General features: G+C 43.1%; 1 long non-coding RNA gene across 1 annotated transcript; it reads left to right on the plus strand.

Annotated features, from left to right (window-relative positions):
- Nucleotides 1-1,332: 1,332 nt before the first annotated feature.
- LOC115946778 (uncharacterized) lies at nucleotides 1,333-21,412 on the plus strand. Its single transcript, XR_004080806.2, has 3 exons — nucleotides 1,333-1,441; nucleotides 20,302-20,492; nucleotides 21,051-21,412. It is a non-coding gene; the product is annotated as an uncharacterized lncRNA (long non-coding RNA).
- Nucleotides 21,413-22,067: the final 655 nt, after the last annotated feature.

A 22,067-nucleotide genomic window follows, 5' to 3' on the forward strand; every position in this document is an offset into this window, starting at 1 on the left:
TGCACCCATTTCCTCATTACTTTCATGGACAAGGCATCCAGCAACATGTTCATTCTGAAAAGTCCTGCCATTATGAATGCAGTTGCTGTTCATTGTAAGAGCACCAATCACAATGAATTAATTTTGCATTCATGTAGATGTTATGAGCATTTTGGATTTTTTTTTTCTAATTCAAATCAGTAAATGGACACTCAGAAGCATTATCTGTATGCCCATTGCTCTGCCAAGGGAGCAAGGGAAAATCGTGCCTGTAGATTCAGCCTTGCATAATTCCCAGCATAGTGGGGAATTTCCTCCTGGCTAGAAATTAGCATCCAGCCCTTCAGGATTGATTGACTGTTTCTTGTGACAGCGTGGACCTTAATCAATGTGTTGCATACACAACAGGCCCATCTGTTCATGCTGTAGGCGTTCTGCTGTCATTTAGCGGCTGGCTCAGTTTAATGGACCACTTACTGCATCAGATACCTGCTTTGAGGCTGGGGGGGTTTTTTTGAGCTTGAAGGGAAGGAGCTCTCAGTATTTATCAGAGGAACCATCCATTTTCTTTTTTTTGTGGAGAGCTTTGGGTGCTTCCCCTCACATAAGCGCAATTTAGCTGCAAAAGGTTGGCATTGCCATGATAATCCTGTTGTCAGTGGATAAACTCTGTAGTTCAGTGATGCAGAATCTCTGCTCAGTGAACTGGGAGAGAGAAATAATTTTGTGGCAGAGGCTTAGAGTTCCAACAGGACAGAACTTCCAGGTGCTGATGTGAATAGTGAAGTGTGTGGGGAGGGTACATAAGAGGAGAAGTGCAGGGGCACCGGAGGGCTTGTGCAGATCCAGGTACAGAGTGAAGAGTGTTGAGGAAAGACATTCAGATCATAGGATCATAGAATGGTTTGGGTTAGAAGGCATCTTAGAGCTCATCTAGGTCCCAAACCCTGCCATGGGCAGGGACAACTTACACTAGACCAGATTGCTCCAAGCCCTGTCCAGCCTGGCTGCAAACACTGCCAGGGATGGGGCAGCCACAGCTTCTCTGGGCACCCTGTGCCAGCGCCTCAGCACCCTCACAGGGAAGAACTTCTGCCTAAGATCTCATCTCAATCTCCTCTCTGTCAATTTAAAGCCATTCCCCCTTGTCTTGTCACTACAGGCTCTTGTCAAAAACCCCTCTCCACATTTCTTGTAGATGTCTCTGCAGCTCTCCAATTTGACCCAAGCTCCACTGGGTCTGTCACACCATCAAAAAAAAACATGCAAGTTTTTGCATACTGTGCATTCATAGTGTTTCTTTATTCTTTCCAAGGCTTTTGAAGACCTGAGTGCTCCTGATGATTCTGGAAACCCACCGGGGCTATTTTGTGTATCACTGATAGGGTGCTCACATCTCCTAATACTCTGAGAAAAAGGGGGCACTGAAGAACTATGTGATCAGCTGAGGATCATTGATGAGGTAAGCTACAGGAAGAACTGGAATGTGGAAGTCCCAGTTCCCAAATTTCTAAGCACTTTTCAGTGTCTTCTGTTCTTTCCCAATGTCTCCATAGGCAAGTCTGCAAGCAGGAGTCATTGATGAGATTTTACCGTAGCAGATCCAGCTGGCCCGAAAATATCTGTGACTTCACACCAAAAGTATGAAGTTCACATCTATGTCATGATCACTGAGTCACTAAATCAAGCATTCAGGTCTCACACTGGTGGACTTCATTTTCAAAGGCTGGAAGAGGGAAAGGCTGGAAAACCAAAGAAGTTAGGGAATGCTGAGTTGAGACCCGTAGGCTTTTCAATAATACAGTCACAATTTCATCACGAACAAAACAATGTGTTTCACTTGACCATTCTATTTAATAAGGATTCACTTCCACTGGATTTTATCATTTTTGAAGTAATGAAATCCCTGCATCACCTTGAAAGAGATAATTTGACCCCTGTGTTTATATGAATGTACATGACAGCAATTTCTAGGGAGCACCCAGCAGGTACATTGATGCTTATGTTTTTGATGCAGGAGAAAGGTTTCTCCTCAGGTTTATTGGTTCAGACAGCTAGTTGAGAATCATGGTTTTGAAACAGCTATTCTGCCCCTGCCGTGTTCAACTCTCTTATTCCACACTGAGAAGGTTGTCGTGTGGTTTAGGCATAATCAGTTCAGATGCTAAACTGCAAAGAGGAATCCTTAATGTGAAAGGGGAGTGTACAGATAGAGAGTGAAAGCAAAATAGTGGTTGAGCCTCAGGTACAGATTTAGTTAATTTTTAAATAGTTTTGAAATACTCCCTCATGGGTAAGGTCTTAGGAGTACTGTTACCCTTTATTGCTTTTTTTATGTGGAAACTTATAATGGTTAATATCTGCTGCTTCTTGTCTATGTTGGAAGAAGTTGGGGGGGGGGGCAGCTGCCATGGCTACATGTTTATGTGGTCTTAACATATTCAACCAAATCAATTCCTTATGTAAAGACTTCCATGCAACTTAATTCATAGCTGAATCTGAGACTTGTGATTTTGGAGGACTTTTCTCTTTGGTTTAGTAGAAGTGAAAAGAATAGATTTAGTTCAGTCCTCTCAGTATGAACCCCCCTCTATGCCTTCCCCCTTATAATAGTTCTGTGTAAAACGTCAGAGCTGTGGAGCTTGATCATACAAGCTGCTGTAGTTTTCAACCCTGGCTCATTTTTGAACCATTCCTGAAAAATGCTAGATACTTCCTGCACTGGAGGTCTAGTGTCCTTCTTATCCCATATTTCAGATAATCACTTCAGACTAAGATCATATAAGCCTTGGTGATTCTTTTAATGAATAGTTATTTATTTATTTATCTATTTATTTATTTATTTTAAATGTCCAGGAGTTGACTCCAAATTAGATTTAGGAACAGAGGAAAGCAGCACAATTATGTATATATATATGAAGTTAGAATGGGAAGCAGTTTGTTGTGAAAAGGTGAATTTTTCACCTTTCAGACAGTCACATAGCAGCCATGCACACTGAACCTTGGGAGCTTCCTGTGAAGAAGAGTGTGATGGAGGTGCTCTTTGGTGATGATTTACTTGTGGGCCTGAACTCCTTTTCCTTGCAGTGCTACTCTGCAATGAAAACAGAAAAGAATACAATATACAAGCCAGTATTTACCCCTTTGCCTCTTAATGTGTTCTTTGGTGTCAGCACTTACAGACATGGCATTCAAGTGCCACTTGGAAACTCTTCTGGAGATTAAAGATGGGAAATGACATTCTCTCTTAAGACAAGACCAATGCTATGTGAATGAAGGACAATTTCTTCAGCACAGTGACAACAGTGTGAGCATCAGTGCTGCTTCTGCCAGGAACCATGTGTTGCCTTATAGTCAGAACTGTTAACAGTGTTCAGGCCTTAAAACTACCTCTGTGACCTGGTGCACCAGGCTGTGAGATCTGTTTAGAAGAACGCTGGTGGTAGTTCATTCACTCTGTCCCCAGGCCACCAAGGTAGTGGGTTGTAGCATGCTTGTCCAGTTGCAATCAGAATTGGATTGTACATGGGATGAAAAACAAGAACTGAGATTTGGTGTTGGATCATAGGCCTCCTGTAATCACTTTACAAGTCTCTTGTTTTAATTCCCACTCTGGCTGTGTTTAGATGAGCCAAACCAGAGTAAGAAGACTGCACTGTAAGAGACTTGGGGACTTGACACTTGGGATGGTTTGATTGACAGTCCCAAAAGAGGAGCAGCAGCATGGGAATTCTGAGCTGTCTATCCCTATCTCTTCCAATGTATATGCAGTAGTAAAAAATATTCCTGGGCGTTGTCATCTTCTATTATTGTTTTTCATTATGTGGGATCCCTGGGTGGCATCCCTGTCTTGAAAGTGAGCCAATGTACTCCTTATCTAACAGATAATCACAGAGCTCATCCTTGGCCACTGAGAGAGAGTTGAAGAGTTAATGATGGAGAAAATCCACTGTTCAGTGTCAGAAAGTAATACTTAATGAGGAGTGCAGAAACACTTTTGGCATTTTTTTCTGAGAGTTTTGTCTGTTCTTGTCAATCTTTGTGGCAATTAAGTTGGAAAAGTCTTAACTAAGGATAGATATTTAAACTGCGGTGAGCATGACTGTTGGAGAATCTCAGCCTTAACATTTCTCTTAGGCGAGAGGGTGATTCCCACTTTTGACATTAAAAAGTTCTAAAGAGCAGAAATAGAATTTTTAGGCCCCGGGTCTAAATTAATGGAGTAGCTTAAATAAGCATGAAAGTTTAAAACCAAGAGGGAAATACCGCATGGCTCCCTAGAGAGAAAGTAAAAACTGTCAAAAACCAGCTTGAGCTAGACTCAGAGCAAAAGGAAGCAAGGCAAATAGAAAAGAGATCTTGCAATCAAATAATGACAAAGTGAGGAAACAGTGAATGGGTGTGGGGAGATGTTCTCTACAATAAGGATGGGTTACAACTAAATGCGATGTAGGTGAAGCTCCAAAACTAAGAAAATGCTTTACCTTTCTATTCAGGAAAGATGATTCAGTTGGACCTGATCAAGCTGATACCTTCTTAGCCTTGTTCAGTACATGGGGTGAACAAAAGGAAAGTGACTAGTGGCTCTGAGGTAGGAAGGAGGGGCAAACCGTACTCAAGGTGAATGCAAAATTGAGAGTTTAGTGGACATGCCTGAGGGATTGGTTATATCTTTCCCAGAATTCTACTACAATTTGTACATTAAGTCCTAGTGTGGAAATAAAGAACTTCTTTATTTTTATTTATTTATTTATTTTAAATTAATCTGTGAAACTGAATTTGCACCACTTGACTGAAGAAGATGAAATCTTGGACAGGCATACGTGCTAATCTAACCTCAGTAATTATGCAGGACTATAGATCAATTTGGGAAGCAGAAAATGAGGATAAATAAATGCAAAGTAGGAAAAAGATGAACATGGGTTTACAGAGATTGTGCCAAATGTATACAATAGCTTTCAATAATGAAATAATTGATCTCTTTGGCAAAAAAATGCAAGAAACAAATTTTTGATGCTATGATTCACAGGGAGTTAGATAAACTGGAGAGGACAGGGATTAGAAAGTACTTGGATAACAGGGAGATGGCAGAATGTGATAGAGGAAAGGTTGAAGGGAGGTTACTGAGACTTTATCAAGAGCAGTCTTGTGAGCAATCTTGCTTAATGTATTTATTAGTGACTGGCTCAGAAAGTAGAGAGAGTTAATGAAATAGCTTTCTGTTACTGACAAAAAGTTGTGACACACATCAATAGGAGGAAGATCAGATATAGTGCAAGAAGAATTGGATGACTTTGAAGATTAAGCAGTAAAAATGTTATAAAATGGAACGGTACCAAGTACAAGGTTATTCACCTAAGGATTAAATGTAATCCACTTTGCTGTAAACTCAGCTCATAACTTAAAGGAGCGAGGCAGAGAGAGATGCTAGTGACTTGGTCCAGATAAGACTTGCTGCATTTGCTTTGTCTACAAATTCAGTTATTTTATTGGAATGAAGGATTGGGCTAACCTTGTGCAATAGCTTTTTGAAACCATGCAGCATGAGATGCCAATGCAATGCAGCTGGGGAAAAGGCAAATGCAATCCCATCTGTACAGTCAATAGAGAGGGGTGTCAAAACTGTTGTGTATTTGTAATCAAGAATGCAGGTCTGGCCAGTCATGTTCAAGAAAGATGAACTTAGAAATATGTTCAGCAATGTTTTGCTTTAAAGAAAAATTCATACAAAGGGAGAAGATTTGTGTTGCATACTAAAGTGATGGCAAAGAGGCAGCATGACTGCAGTCTGTAAAACCAACAGGGGTTTGCCCTGTGTGTTGGCAAGAATAATTTAAGCTAACAGACAGTCTCAACACAAGAACAACAGGGCATAGAATGGTGATGAATACAGTTAAGCTAGAAATTAGAAGAAATATTTTAGCAGTGCAAAAATGCAGGCTCTGAAGCAGCTTACAGAACTTGGAACAGCGCAACTTTGTTCCTGACAAAAAGCAAAGGCAAAAATGCGACTAGCTCAAGATGGAGGCTACTCTGGACAGAATGCATTTACCTGTGATAGAAGAAAAGAGTGATTGTGCAGTTCAGGGGGAACCTTTGCATCTTGAGTTCTGTATTTTATCCCAGGATGAGTGAAGAGTGAGTGAACTTGTCCTGTGCCCCTGAAGATCTCAGTTTTCCATGTATAAAGGAGGAGTAACTCCACATTTGTGCTAAAGAGTGTGATTTGGCTGAAAGAGCTGGGTTTGTTCAGCCTGGAGAAGAGAAGGCTCCAGGGAGAGCTTAGAGCAGCTTCCAGTGCCTAAAGGGGCTGACAAGAAATCTAGGGGGAAACTTTTGACAAGGGCCTGTAGTGCCAGGACAAGGGGGAATGGCTTTAAACAGACAGAGGGGAGATTGAGATGAGATACCAGGAAGAAGTTTTTCCCTGTGAGGGTGCTGAGGCCCTGGCACAGGATGCCCAGAGGAGCTGTGGCTGCCCCATCCCTGGCAGCATTTGCAGCCAGATTGGATGGGGCTTGGGGCAACCTGGTCTAGTGGAAGGTGTCCCTGTCCATGGCAGGGGGTTGGAACTGGATGAGCTTTAAGATCCCTTCCAACTGAAACTGTTCTGTGATTCCATGACTTGACCATACTTGGTGTATACATACACCCTGTGAGCTTGCGGGGAGAGGAAACCGTTTGGCTGGGGAGGTGTTGGGTGAAGAAGACAGGTATCTACCTGGCAGCAATGAAACCACTGGATTTCCAGCAGTCTAATGAGAGAGAGACCTTGCACATAAATGGATGATTAATCACAACTTGGTTTTCTCTATCAGTTTGTGGTGTGTTGCTGTGGAGGGATGGCTAGGAGTGCTAGAGAGATTCACCTCACTGTCCTAATTTTATGGATTTTTTTATCTTCCTTGTCCCTCCTACTGTAGTTCCCCATCTGTCTAGTTTTCAGATCATATCATATCGTGAAACTTCACAGCTCTTCTTTTGTTAATGGGTATATTTATAATTGCTATAATACAATTTATGGGTGTTCAGTTTTATAAAAGGAGGCACCTGAGCATGAGCCAAGGGCAGCCTAAGTACTTTTTTAATCTGAGGAAGTCAGGTGGTAGTTCCTGGGACAAAGACCAAATGTTTGTGATTTAGCAAACAATTCATTTCCAGGCAATGTACTTAAAAAAATATCACATTTATTCCTGAACAATTTTGAGATAAAAATGAACCACCTATAAGAATAATTATCACAAGTCATGGTTCTGTTGCTGGTTTGAGCAAGACCTTGCTGCACTGTGCCTTGGTCTACCATAAAGTGACTTCTAACTCACTGCAGGCATAGCATCCTCTTATACACTGTGACTTCCCCCATTTTGAGGAATCAAGCAGGCTGACATTCGATTCAGAAGCATAGTTTGGTCATGTTTGTGTACTGGAAATCTGTTCTGAATATTGCAGAAACAACAGTATCAGTCAGTCAGTTGGTTGAGTGCCAGTATCTTTTCCTCAAACTGTAGAAGTGGACAAAGACACTGTCTTTGTGTTAATAATTCATTTTTCTGCCAACTCTGGCACCCTTGATCAGAGGCATTATTCCAAGACGCTGAGTGCAACATTTGGAACAGCACATTCTTGTTCTTGCAAAAAATCAAGCTTGAATGCCACAGAATACGGTCTTCTTTCATGAAGCAAAGAAATGACTGCTTGTCAGCCTCTTCTTGCAGGTCATTTCTGTCAGGCAGCTCCTTAATATGCCTCTAGTGCAAATGGTTGTGACTGTTCCACTCTCTCCTCTACTTCTGGAGTTTTGTGTGCATCTCTAAAATAGACTAAAGGCTTTCATGCTTGTGCTGGACATTGGCTTGGTTTAAAGGATGCTGCCCTTACAGGAACATTCTGCTATTGCGAGTGGCACAAGATGATTCACATCATTTAATGTGGTGGCTGTCCTTGTCCTGCTGCAGCTCCAGTGCAAATGGCTAAAAATGCTCCTGCACACTGAGGAGTGATGGCTTTCACTGGCTTTGAAATCATGTTTCCTGTAAGACACTGTCAATATGGAAATAATACAGGTAGCATGGATACGGTATTTTGTACATTTTGCATTACAATGCGTGTAGTGGTTCACAGAACACAAGTAGGAAAGATTAAAGAGGTCATATATTTAGTGATATTTTGTAAGTACTTTGGAAAGGTGGTAACAAACCGCTGTGCAAAAAGCTCTAGCACCCATAATCAGAAATAATAATAATAATAAGCTGCAGCAGTAGCAGCAGCAGCTGTATTAAAACCAGAAATGTAGGCTGGTAATTACTTTTGTCCCCTCCGGTCCCCTTGATCAATGAACCCCAGCAACACAAGTCCAGGGAGTTTATTGCAGCTTACTTTCACATTCCCCTGTAATGTGTCTTCAACAAACTTTTATCATTGCCCACATAAACCTTCTTTCTGGGTAGAGAGCAGACCTGTGTGCACATCACATCCCTACTGTTAGTATTTGTACACTTTGCCATGTAATGATGCTCTGCAGTGCAGCAGGAAAATCAAGATTCCCAGTCCTGTGGTGGTCAGAGGTTTTTCATAAGCCTTGTCCTGTGTTCCCTGGGGAAATTAATCACTTCCAGTTAACAGGCAATTTATTCCCAATAATAAATACATAATAATATGGATGCTCCATTCCTGGCAGTGTTCAAGGCCAGGTTGGACAGGGCTTGGAGCAACCTGGTCTAGTGGAAGGTGTCCCTGCACATGGCAGGGGGCCAGAACTGGATGAGATTTAAGGTCCATTCCAACACAAACCATTCTGTGATACTATGAATTTCTCCTGGTCCAGTCACAGTTTAGGGGTTTGTAATGCTTATGAGCCCAGTGAAGCTGGAGCTGGTTTTTGTAGCTTGCCTCAGGAGAGTGCAGCTCTCAGGCAGTGACATGTCCATGTCCTTTTGCTGCACACTAGGGTGTGAGTTCTTAGGTCCTGGCTCTTAAGAATTTCTTGTCATGACATTGAGAGCAGTGCTGGAAGTGTACTGAAATTATGGAACTCGGAGCTGATTTAACAGGTTAAGGAAAACAAGCATCCAGCTAGCTGCTTTTTCTCTGCGTATTAACCAAACTATAGAGCACACTTCCCACTCTGAGCCCTGTTTTGGAAGGTATACATCCAGCATATTCAAGTTGCATTAAGAGCAGCAAAAATAGAATATAAATTGCTTTCTGTATATGTCTGAGGGTTTTTGCTTGTAAGTAGTTTGAATATAATTTTTACTAGCCTTTTTGTCTTTTTTCTGAGCAAAATGATTTTGTCTCTCATTGATGTTATTTCCATTCGCCTCCTATTTATGCTGCTTGCTGTAATGGAGCACTATTTGGATGTGTTCTCAATGCTGACTGCACTGGGAGGAGACCAGAAATCTCATTAAAGAATTGCAAAGGCTTCATGAGGCTGAAATGTCTCCTGTAAACTCATTAGTCTCCATACATAATTTGTTCTTTGTGTTTCTCTTTTGGAGCTGTCACGTCTTTGAAGGTATCCTCCTTTCTTTAAAAACTTAAATGTGATCCTATATAACTACTTAGTCTCAGAAGAGTGAAACCATTTGCTCTTTCATGAATTTATAAAATGTTTTTAATTATAAATCAAATTTCGAGGAGTTTCTTTTCCTCGTCAATCCAAGAGAAGAATCAGCCAATTGACCTCACATGCTTGGCAAAGCAGGATGCAAAGGCGAAGTGGTGTCCTTGGTTTAGACAGCATCACTGAGCATGCTTGCTGCTTGCATGTTTACTGAATCACCAGCCCTTTGGTCAAGACATGACTGAATATCAGAAGTCATGGTATTCACAAAGGTGTTCATCTCTATGCTTTGCTTTTCTACCTAAAACTTCTCTCAAAGGAAGTGTTTAATGTGACAGCAGCAGTGACAGTTTTGCTAGAGAACAGCTGCTGCTCTTGAATGGTGTATAGGGAAACCTGTCCAACTGAGATCTTAACAACTGTGTCTTCTTCTTTGTCCTTCTTCATGGGCTTCTCCTCCTCTTCAGCAGCACATGAAGGAAAGAACAAACCTACAGACCCAAATGCAAGTAAGCAATCAGTCTGCACACCTACAGGCTGGGCAGAGAAGAGATTCAGAGCAGCCCTGTGGAGAAGGACTTGTGGGTGTTGGTCAAGGAGAAAATGAACATGAGCCGGCTTCAGTGTGTGCTCACAGCCCAGAAAGCCAACTGTATCCTGGGCTGCATCAAGAGGAGTGTGACCAGCAGGTCAAAGGAGGTGATCCTGCCCCTCTACTCTGCTCTTGTGAGATCTCACTTGGAGTATTGTGTGCAATTCTGGTGTCCTCAACATAAAAAGGACATGGTACTGTTAGAACAAGTCCAGAGGAGGCCACGAGGATGATCAGGGGACTGGAGCACCTCCCATATGAAGACAGGCTGAGAAAGTTGGGGCTGTTCAGCCTGGAGAAGAGAAGGCTGCGTGGAGACCTCATAGCAGCCTTCCAGTATCTGAAGAAGGTCTATAGGGATGATGAGGGACTACTCATTAGGGACTGTAGTGATAGGACAAAGGGTAATGGGTTAAAACTTAAACAGGGGAAATTTAGATTGGATATAAGGAGGAAGTTCTTTACTGTTAGGGTAGTGAGGCACTGCAATGGGTTGCCCAGGGAGGTAGTGAATGCTCCATCCCTGGCAGTGTCCAACTCTAACTATTCTATGATTCCATGATTCTATGATTCCATAATGCAAACAATGCAAGGTGTTAACCAGACCCTAAAGAAATGAGTCATTATAGATCTCTGTAAACCTTTGGACAAGGAAAAACAGGCTGGTTGTGTAAAATGATGTCAACTTAAAATGAGAGATAAAGGTTCCCTCTGGGAGAGAGCCTGTAGCTGTGACTTCTTCCTGTGATTTGTGTGGAAGGAGTCTGTGACATCCTTCTGGTTGACAGTGAAGTGTGAATGTAGATAAGAAGAAAGCAGTTCTAGCAGACAAAGTGTGAGGCAAAGGGTAGATGCTCAGCACCACAGAAAAAGTTCCTCCTGGCCAAGTCAGAGGTGCATTACTGGGGGACTGCCAGCATGATTGCTGAAATCATTAAATGAATCATGTGGGGACCTTGCCCTTTCCCCTTCCATCTTTTCTCACTGTCCAGTCAATTAATTTCATGGTGTCTGCATGCACATCATAGTGTTATCCCAAAAGCTTGCTGTCCAGCTGTGGAGGTCCTCTAATGTTGTCTCTGTGAGGAGATGGTAAGATTCTGTGTGTTCTCAGATGAGTGCTGCTACCTGTCACATTTGTGCTGCAGTAGCTTATAATGAGGTAGACCTAAGTCATCCATCTGTCTTTTGTAGAGGATCTCTTCTCTTTTCCAAAAGAAACTGCGAGCAATTCCAAGGCCAGGTTGGACAGGGCTTGGAGCAACCTGGTCTAGTGGAAGGTGTCCCTGCTCGTGGCAGTGGGTTGGAACTGCATGAGCTTTAGGGTCTCTTCCAATCCAAACCGTTCTGTGATTCTCTCTGGACTCCAGTTAACAATTGCAGTCTGTTTTAGCTGCAGAGGTTGAAATGCTGCTGCCTTAACCCTCCTCCTGCCAGAACTTCATGCTGAAACAGCAGTGGAATGGGGCATATTTCTACTCCAGAATCTTCTTTTTCAACACAGATAAAAGGAAACTGCACAAGCCAAAAAAAAAGTCACAGCAGCCAAAGAGCCTATATACATCCCTCTCAGCCACCCCTGCTCTGCTGGCAGCAAAGCCTCAGAGTGTGAGACAGACAGCTGAAATTAGAAACCACTTTAGCCAAGAGGCAATTCTGCCTTCAGCCACAAATGCTGTGAAATGGAAACGTCCCTTTTGTTTATTCCCCTTTCAGGTTTCTTCTCTAGGCTGTTTGCTAGGAGTCAGGTCTCTGATACAGGGATTGCTGTGTACTGTGCTTTAAAGCAGTAGAGCCCTGGTCTCTGTAAGGGCCCTTCAGCACTGCTGTTGAACCAGCTGCCCTATTCAAACATACTTGCAGCAGGCTCTCAGGTGAAAAAAAAACCAGCATTTCTGTACTTTTATGTAAAGAGATTGTTTCCAGGGAGTGTGCTCATGTCTGCATTATCCATATTTACAAAGGTGTGTAAGTGACACATGAAGTGAAGATTGCATTTCATCTACTGAGTGACAAGCAATCTTAGCTATTTGTGGGGTTTGGGCTTTTTTCCCTGATACTGACTGGATACTAAAGCAAGAAGGCATACAGAAGAAATTTAGCTGGCTTCTGTGGTAAATCATGCCTAGGTCATGCTTTGCCTAGACGTGATTGGACCAGATGATCCTTGAGGTTGCTTCCAACCTGGGATTGTATGATTCTATTTTGTGATCAGGGAAGGTGACAGAATCTGAATTTTGCTAAGCGAGAACCTTCTGGCAAACAAGGAGGCAGATAATAGTAACAATTCCAGGAGTGGAAGAGAGTGGAATTTTATTATTGGCCTGTCCCTGAAGATACCTCTCCCAGTGACAGCTTGGTGAGTGGCACATGTGTTATCACCCCCACCACTTTCCCACTTGTGCATGAGGTGTGGGATGTCTTTGAGAGCCCCTTGAAGTGTGAACATGCTGCTTGAACAGCTTCTCGCCTGCTTCCAGACATCCGTGTTTCTGCTGCCTCCAACAGGATCATACTGAAAAATGTCTCAGATTATTTAATAGAAACAGGGAACTACTGAAACTCAGGCTTCTCTATTTGCGACTGGGTGATCAGTGCTGCTTGATTTCTCTGCACGATAAGTGATATATTCTCTTGTTTGAATATTTCACCTCTTTTTTGCTATGTTTTAGTCTCTAGTCATAATGTGCTAAACATCGTGGTGTTAAGCAAAAACTAGGAAACTGTGTTCAGCAGTGCTGAAAAACTGAACAAACACGTGGACAGACTCCTGTTAACCCTAATATCTCCAGTCAGGTTTTTTTCTGAATGGGTGGGAGAGAGACCAGAGGGGATCTTTCCTTGGACTGCCAGATAAAAAGCAATACCACTGAAAGAAATTGCTCAAGCTTTTCCTTTGCCACTGTGCACACATCTATCTAAAAAAGGGCAGCATGTCTGACAGAAATGATTAGTCCTGGATGAGATTTAGCACAAAGCACTTGTGTAGATTTATGAGGTGCAGTCTCTGATGTGAAACTGTCATGTGAGGTTCAGATGTGCATGCTGGCATGGGAGATTTTGGTACTGTGCTTGTTACTTCTGCTTTGAGGTCAATTAGAATTGAACACAAGCTGATTGAAATAGAACTTGACACTAAACAAATGGGGTAGAATTTTCACCCCAGCTGCCTTGAGATGCTTTTCCCAGAATTGAGCTTGTAAAACAAAGTCTTCATTCATACATTGAAATTGACAGAGGGAAGATTGAGATGAGCTCTTAGGCAGAAGCTCTTCCTTGTGAGGGTGCTGCGGTGCTGGCACAGGGTGCCCAGAGAAGCTGTGGCTGCCCCATCCCTGGCAGTGTTCAAGGCCAGGTTGGATGGGGCTTGGAGCAACCTGGTGACCAAGCTGGATTCCTTCCTCTCTAGCTGTTCCTCCCACCAGCACTGCACTATTCCCTTCTCCCTTTTGCTCCTCACCCCTGTACACCAGGAAAGCTCCCTGCAGTCTTTGTATCCCCTGTGCTCACTCCCTTGTACAACATATAAAATGTGGGCTGAGTGTTTGGTTTTGTACTCCCTGCTCCCCTCCCCATCTTTCTTCTCAGATGATGGATGGGCTGCAAAACAGACAATGTGGAAGATAAACCAGTATGTGCCACAAAGTGCAGCTGACTTCCTGAGATTCCCTGGCAGAGCTTGGGAATCAGGTCACAACAGCTTGGGACAGGCCTCAAACTTTCCCTCATGACTGCCTGTGATTCTCCTTCAGACTCACATGCTGTCTTGGTACTCATTGATGCAGTCATGCCTGCAGTCATTGTGTGAAACACTCAAGTGCCCTGTTTGCAGCACTTCCACCCCAATTAAAATATATGGCCAATAATAACAATCACCCTACTTATGGAGCAAGAGTGACTATGGCGAATGGAGAAGCAACTAGCACCCATTTAACTAGCACACATTTAATAGATATGCAGTGGTGCTGAATGCAACAGCAGTTTTTTTCAACAGAAGCATGCTGCACAGAGATACTGGTCTGAAGGTACATACATGCACACAATGTTTCCTGTGTCCCATATAACTGTCCCTTACCCAGAATGTAGTGTGTTTTAGTCCCTCGTGTTCACCCAGGTGGACTAAGACATGTCTTGGGTCTTGAGCTTTTCTGAGCTCTGTGGCTTACCAAGAAGGGGTGAACTGCTTGCCAGGTAAGCAGAGCCTGAGCTGTGCCACTGACACAGTCTGTGACCTTAGGAGGTCAGTTGAGCTCCTGCCACTCAGTCCCCTTCTGCTGCAAAGTGGAAATGTTTGTAGTGTTGTGGTAGAACTTGGCTACCACGCTTGTGAATCTTCTGCTGAAAGGCTGAGCAAAATGGCAAAGTCTGGTTTCCATGCCCAGTGTTCCTGCATCCCCAGACAGAATGGACAGGATGGGTTGTGGAAACTGAGAGGGCGGGATAGCTGGAAGCCTCAGTATCCCACCTGATGCTGTTTGTAGAGGTCTTAAGAGGCTTTCTTGGCATGAGTGCTGAGCTGACAGAAACTGCTTTGAAGCATCATTGTGCAGGCACCTGGCTTGTTTTACCTGTAGATCGCATTTTTGGAGAGAGCTAAAAGATGGACAACATAAGATCTGTTTTGCAAACTTTTTAGTTTTTACTGTCAAAGTCCCTGGTGGATTATTAGGTGCGTAGCCATCACACCAGCACTCTGAGTGACCCTTATCAACTCTTGGTGGCTGCCCCAGGAGAGATGAAGGACTGAAAGATCCTGCACACCTCACCCAGCTCTCACTGACAGGACTTTCTGCAGAGTGAGCTTCTTGTCACCCAACACCCCCAAGTCCTTCATTTCAAGGATACAAATTGCACATATAGATTTCTAGCACGAAATGTACAGGCCAGCTCTTTTCAGTTGTTAACTGGGGCTTACTAGAACCTTTCTTTGCTCCTAGTTTCTATTTTCTTTCCCCTGCACATCTTAGTCATGTTGATGCATGCAGATATACATGTGTGTAGGACCCAGGCTGGTACATGGGTTCACACAGGCTGCTGAAGCCAGGACATGTGCTCTGGGAGGTTCCTGCTGATGCATAGAATGCATCCAAAGTGTGCCTTCCTTTCTCCTTTTTTCTTTGCTGCTGAATATTTCCTAGCAGTAATGCAGTGTGCTTCATTATCAGCCTATCACCCACTTGTATTACTAGTATTGCTTGTTTATGAAAACACATTTCTTTGTCTAATCTCCTTCTTACTATAAAGGTCCAGTTGTTCTTTATTTCAGTGTTACTGACTACAGTGATTTGGTAATCCCTGTTCAATTCCCCAGTCTTAAGGCGTTTCCCAGAAGGAGGGGAGAGAAAGAGGAAACCAGGCTTCAGTTTTGCCCGTCTCTTGGAGAAATCTTTGGACAACCAAGGCTATGTCTGTGAAAGCAAAGGGGCTGCTTAGGTTATGAAATTCTCAAACATTAGCTCAGCATGGCTGAGGCAGGGTACAAAATTATGTGTGAACCCATTAATCATCTTGGGGAAGCTGCCAGCTCCCTGACTTTAATTGGAGCCTTCTCATATTTACACTGTTTGGGGGGGGTTTGGTACTGCTGATGAAGGATTTCAATCCTCTCTTGTGAGGCCACACAGAGACATCAGAGGTGTGAGCTTAATTCAAGGTTGCTGAATGACTTGCAGCTACTGGGGGAAATTATGTTACTCAGCATTGTTTGCCTTCTGAAATTGCTGCCTTGGCAGCATCTTGAGGAGTTTTGCATATTTGTCTCTTTAAATTTCCTGTTCCTCAGACAGCTCTATCTTCCCAGTTTCCAGTCATTGCATTTTTATTAAAGGTCTCTGTGGAAGTAAACAGCCTCGGAGGGCTCATCCTTCCAATATCCCTGCCTCAAGAGGAGAAAGCTGGAGTGGAAGCATTTCTTAATAAGGGGAGGAGGGAGAGATTTAAAAGTATGCTATTGCCAGTGTAATAGGTTGAAGAATCATTCATCTGAACTCAAATTATGTCTCAAATGATAGACTTTACAAGATTATAATGCTTAAAAGAGCTCCTTTCACTCGCCATATACGTCTGTCTAGGGGCATGCTTCAGTGCTCACTTGCAAACAAGCCACACACAGAACTGTGAATCTTTCATGCCCCCATTTGCTTCTTTTATCCCTCCCCAGCTGTCACTCACTGCCATCTTCCCAGTAAGAAAAAGCAGGGATGTTTGCAGGAGGAGAAAGAGTAAGACAGGCTCATCCACCAGTGCTTGCAAGGTGATGGTGGCCTACTTAAGCTCTGTCTTCCTGTGGGGTGAATTGGATTTTCCAGAGGGAGCCTTCTTCCAGCTTCACCCAGCTGCAAAATTGCAAACACAATGACAGAAATGTTCTGGAAACCGCCTTCTCCTTTTGCATTTAACATGTTGCAAACTCTATTACCAAGCCTATGCAAGAGAGTGGAGCTGAATCTGCGTGTTTATGCCAATGTATCTGCTTTGATTTATGTGGCATTGATCATCTCTTTATAATAGAGTGAATGTGAGGGTATTCCACATAACATGGCTTGATGCTGCATTGCTTTTGCATGCAGTCACTTTATCAGCTCAATGTGAAGCCCTTTGTCTACATTGAATATCCTTTGTAGGTCAGCTGCCATGCAAGGAGCCTACATGTGTGCAGTGCTTAATTGGTCTCTCAGCTCTTTCCTATTCTCTGCTTTTTTCGCTTACAGAGCTCATCCTTTCCTTCTCATTTCTCCTTCCCAGGAGAAAGGCAAGACAATGATGACGGTGCATCCTCTGCTAATGGATCCTGCTGAGACAGTGATTTTAGTAGCAAGGGGGACTTTACAGGTATCTTGCACTTCACCTACAAACCTTCCCCACTGAAAAAAGGAAAAGAAGAATCACACTCTTCCAGTGATTTTATCTTTTTCCTGGGGCCTTTGCTGAAGCTATTCCTGACCTGGTAATGTCTATAAATCACCCTAGGCTTAGTTTTTGCCCTGCAACCCCACAGCATCTCCCACAGTGCATAAAGCAGTGCGATGTGTCTATGTGGACTTCTCAGAGTTTCAGAACAAAGAAAGTGAATGTGAAGGTGCTTAGCTGGGGGTTTTGCAAGGAGTTCCATTAGCTAAGCTTCCAAACCCTCCTGAGCTGGAGAGATTTTTGGAAAGGGCTTAATTCCTTTAAAAAATCTAATTCTTACCTAATACATTTTAGTTAGCAAACAATACTATAGATTGATATGACAGCATATGATGAATGAGCAAGGGCTTATTGTTAGAGTCTAGGGATAATCTTACTGTGTTTAAGCACCTTACCCCCTCTTACTTTCTGTGGTACCCTTCTTGCTAGAGTAATGCTTATAGATCTTTTAAAATTACAATGAAGTGGATTCATATCCTGGGAATAGTGCAGCTCAGACCCAGTTGATTAGTCAGATATTTTTAAATCTGTTTTGGATTTTCAGTAGTAAAAGGAAAGGCAAACAATAGGATCTCACTATAGGTTTAATACCACTGGAAGCTGCGGATGCAGTTCAAACTCTTCAAGGCTTCTGGTGGAAATGTTTCACAAAAGACACTTTGTCTCCTTTGGAATAAATGCCACTGAATAGCGTAATTTATTTCTTAATTATTTTTCCAGGGCCCCTCTGTTTCCAGCATGCTCACAAACACTTCACATAGAGATTTGCTTCCTTGGAATGGCATGAGGGAGGACCAGCAGCGGGGATTTGCTTTCTATGCATGGCATGGTGTGCCTCATCTGCATGAGCTCTTTCTTGTCTCTAGGATACACTTGCTTGACTTAATTTATGGGCTTGCTTTATTATTTTTTCCTTTTGGCAGAGATCTGTTTTGACTTTCCCACTAAGCTCCTTTCTGAGCAGGGGCAAAACCAACAACACTGAATTTATTTAAGTGGAATTAAAGGGCAGTCCTGTGCTGGGGCTGCGGCTGGGCTGCTAAAGCATGCTCAGCCTCCTGAGGTGCTAAAGAGCCTCATGTTTCATTCAAAAGCCAACTGCGTTGAATAGCAGAGCCACTTCTAAGGGTTGCAGTAGGGCTCAAACACCAGCAGCACAGAATGAAAGATAGGGCTTTAGGAGGCAATGGGATATAAATTAGAAATAGAAGAGAATGGAGCACCCATGTTACATTAAGGGCCCAGAGAGCTCTGTTGTCCCAGAAGCAAGGTCTGGAAGATGATTCTCTCTGCTCTTACATTAAAATAGTGACTATTAAAAATGGGTAGAATAATTAATGCTTATGCACACATTAAGAGCCATTTTCAGTAATAAAAATGAAATTCACCTTCTTTAGTAGCATTATGAATTTCTTTCTATCTTGAATCATCAACTGATGGTCCTTGGAAATCCAGACGTACTTTTTGTCTTTGCAGATACTATTCTTGTTCATATGTCTGATGTGTTATGATTTTTCTTGTATCCTTTCAAATTGAGAAGAAAGCAGAAGCTTTCATCAGAACTATACAGAAATGCAGAGACTGGACAAGAGGGTACAATATAAAAATGCATGTCTTTAGTGAATGTACCAAGAGTACCAGGTGTGTAAAAGGAACATCTAACCCAGCAAATACGGTGTTTTTGATAGAGTTCAGAGCAGCTCTGGTAGCTGGTTCCTCAGCGTGACCCTGATGCTAATCCTCATGAAGCAGCAGATTGAAAGCCATTAATTGGAGAACAGTCTTTCAGTGTAGTGACCCTTTAATTAGATGGGGGGAGGGAAATCTCCATATATGTGGGACACAGACTATTTTTTTTCTCCTTGTTTTTTTGCAGAATCCCATACTGGTTTGGGTTGGAAGAGACCTTAAAGCTCATCCAGTTCCAACCCCCTGCCATGGGCAGGGACACCTTCCACTAGACCAAGTTGCTCAAAGGCCCATCCAACCTAGCCTTGAACACTGCCAGGGATGGGGCAGCCACAGCTTCTCTGGACACCCTCTGCCAGCGCCTCAGCACCCTCACAGGGAAGAATTTCCTAATATCTCAATCTCCCCTCTGTTAGGTTAAAGCCATTCCCCTTGTCCTGTCACTACAGGCCCTTGTCAAAAGCCCCTCTCCACATTTCTTGTCACCTCTTAGGCACTGGAAGCTGCTCTAAGGTCTCCCCAGAGCCTTCTCTTCCCCAGGCTGAACAAACCCAGCTTTTTCAGCCTTTTTCTATAGCAGAGCTGCTCCAGCCTTCAGAGCACCTTCATGGCCTCCTCTGACTTACATTCCTCTTGTATTGGGGGCCCCAGAGCTGAACAGCTCCCCCAGGTGAGCCAGAGCTGGAATTCAGGAACTTATCTTTTTTCCCTTTTAACTGGTAGGCTCGAGTTACCCTGGGAAACACCCTGAGGAAACATGGTGATGTCTATTTATTGAAGTTCAGTCTCTCTGCCTGATGCTAAATAAACAAAGTGAACTAATGACTCTTGTAGCCCTACCCATGAAGGGCACCAATGGCTGAGGAAATCCAGTAACTCCTGAGAATCAAAGGTTTAGAATCCCTTCTCATACCTGCAGGAGCTACATCCTATACTACTCCTGCTCTTCAGATTGCAGTAGTGGTTCAGCCTCAGGGTAGTTACTCTTGCATTTTCAGCCAGCACTGGATTAGCTTTAAGGACTAACAGAACCCTCATATAAATCATATCCAAAGTATCCTTCTGGGGGTAGAGGTCCCAGAAAACTACTTTTCATGGTGCCTTTAGTACAACTGCATATGCTGTAGGTTAAAAGTTTTTGACCCTGTCAGATGCTGGCTATGTGCAGCTGGGCTTGCGTTTCTCTCTTCTTATTAAAAAGGTTAGAAGGGGAATGAGAGGTATAGTGATATACATTATTTGTCTTGTAAGGAAAGAAATCCAGTGTGGTCTCCAGGGTCTTCCCTGTGCTTTCTGCTTTATTTGCTGAAGCCATCGATGGTCCTGGGATTTTTCCTAGTGAAATTGAAAGCACACAAGTAAGAGAGAAACTAGTCATAAAGACAATAACTTACTCTATAAGGTGGAGGTGAATTTAAAAAGATGATGGCTCAATACATTGCTGCTCCCTGAGGAAGAAAGCCCATTACTGTGTTGGACTTCAGGATACTGGGGGCAATTTACTGTCTCCTCACATGTGCTCCAGCTTTAATCCTGGGGATAGTTATTCTTGTTCATCATCCGACAGGTATTACGTTGCAGATCCTCAAGCCAATTTTCCCATAATGGGTGGGAATAACAAACCCATGAGGCGCTACAGCTGCCATGCTGGTATGCCTGCACAACAAGGCAGAGGAGTGACTTTGACACAGGCGGCTGACCTGGCTAGCCAAAATGGAAATGTAACACAAGAGGTGTGAACATGGGCTGACAACCAAGGTAAGCACACTGGTTTGCACACACCAGTGCTTTACTGGCCCCTCCATCAGTGTGCGCTATCTGTTTAAAGTATCTCTGCTTGTTAGAGAAAAGCTAACATAGCTGGCAATCCCTGGTCACAACCAATACTTCCCTTTCTTAAGGAGACCATTCTCATATCTGTGACCAGCTGGCAGGTCAGCAGGGTGCTCAGAAATTAGTTGGGTCACACAGATGACACTCTTCTATTATTCCTGAGCTAGTTATCATTCCTGCAGACTGTGCAGAGAAGTTTGGTGGGTCATCACAAGCTAGACCACCGACAGACCTTGGGGTTGAGATTTTCACGACAAAGCATCTTCTTTTTGAATCAGAAAATGCAATGAATTGCAGTAGTTCCTTGTTAGGAGCCAGCAGAGGTTTACTTTGGGCTGGGATTGTTGTTTGGGCATCTTTTGTGGTTTTGACTAGAAGTGACCTTGATCTCTTCATTTAAGAATTTTAGCTGGGGAGCCTTTGTTGTTCTCAAAGTCCACAAATTCTACCCTTTCTTACAAAAGATTTCTTTTGTCTTCACAGAAAAAATGTCTACTCAGTCTCCTTCTGGTAATGAACATCAGAACAGTGTCTGAGCCATGCACAACTGCAGCAAGAGAAGCAGCTGATGTTTCCTCCTGTTACTTCACTTTGACATCTCTTCAGTTTGCCTTGATAATGTGCTTTTTATTTACACATACACACACACTTTTTCTTCAAGAATTCTATGCTTGTCACACCTAATGATTTATTCACTTGTCAACCTTTTTTTTAGGTTGACAAATATCCTTTAGAGATAAGGCCTTTGAAAATATGGTGCCAGTAATTAAAATGAAGAATGTGTTACAGTAAAAAGTAGAAACATGGGTCTAAAAGCTACACTGGTATTTGTAGTGATTTGAGTAATTGAGGATTTCAGTTTAATAATTCAGTGCAGCTGAGATTAATAAATGGTATGAGGTAAAAGTGGTCTTGCAAGAAGAAGTATTTTAAGGGTATAGTTAACAATTTAATTTAGTATATCCTTAGAGATGCTGCTGGAATTACCATATAATAAGTCATCAGAGTCCTACAGTTTCTGAGCCTGTTTTGTAAAAGGGGGAGCATGCATCCTGAGCAAGGATTATGCAAAGTGAGGGGACTCATTTGAGAAGAACTGGAAATGGCAGCCCCTGTACTTGTTCCTGCCATAGCCTGCTGTAAGTCACTTTGCACCACTGCTGGCTTCTGCATGGGTGGCAGAGGCAGTAGGGAGGGCCAAAGACCTGCCTAACCACAGGCTCCCACCATGAAGTGCTTGTTCATCGCACAAGCCCTCCAGGCTGGCAAGAACGAAATCCTGTCCTTGTTTCTCATGGGTGAGTTGTTACAAAGAGTGGGGAAGGAAGTCAACAATGTTTGGGTGAAATATGGCAGGGAGCAGTCCCTCCTACTGTCCCCTACAGCAGAGGGTTGATAGAAGGACCTCTCCTAAGGTGCAAAGCTCTGTGTAGGAGCAGTGGTCATGATCACTTTTATCTTCCTTTCTCCATCTCCCAAAAGCCTCCAGAAGAACCAGGC

This window comes from Melopsittacus undulatus, chromosome 8, assembly GCF_012275295.1.
Source record: "Melopsittacus undulatus isolate bMelUnd1 chromosome 8, bMelUnd1.mat.Z, whole genome shotgun sequence".
In the NCBI taxonomy this organism is placed as follows: domain Eukaryota; kingdom Metazoa; phylum Chordata; class Aves; order Psittaciformes; family Psittaculidae; genus Melopsittacus; species Melopsittacus undulatus.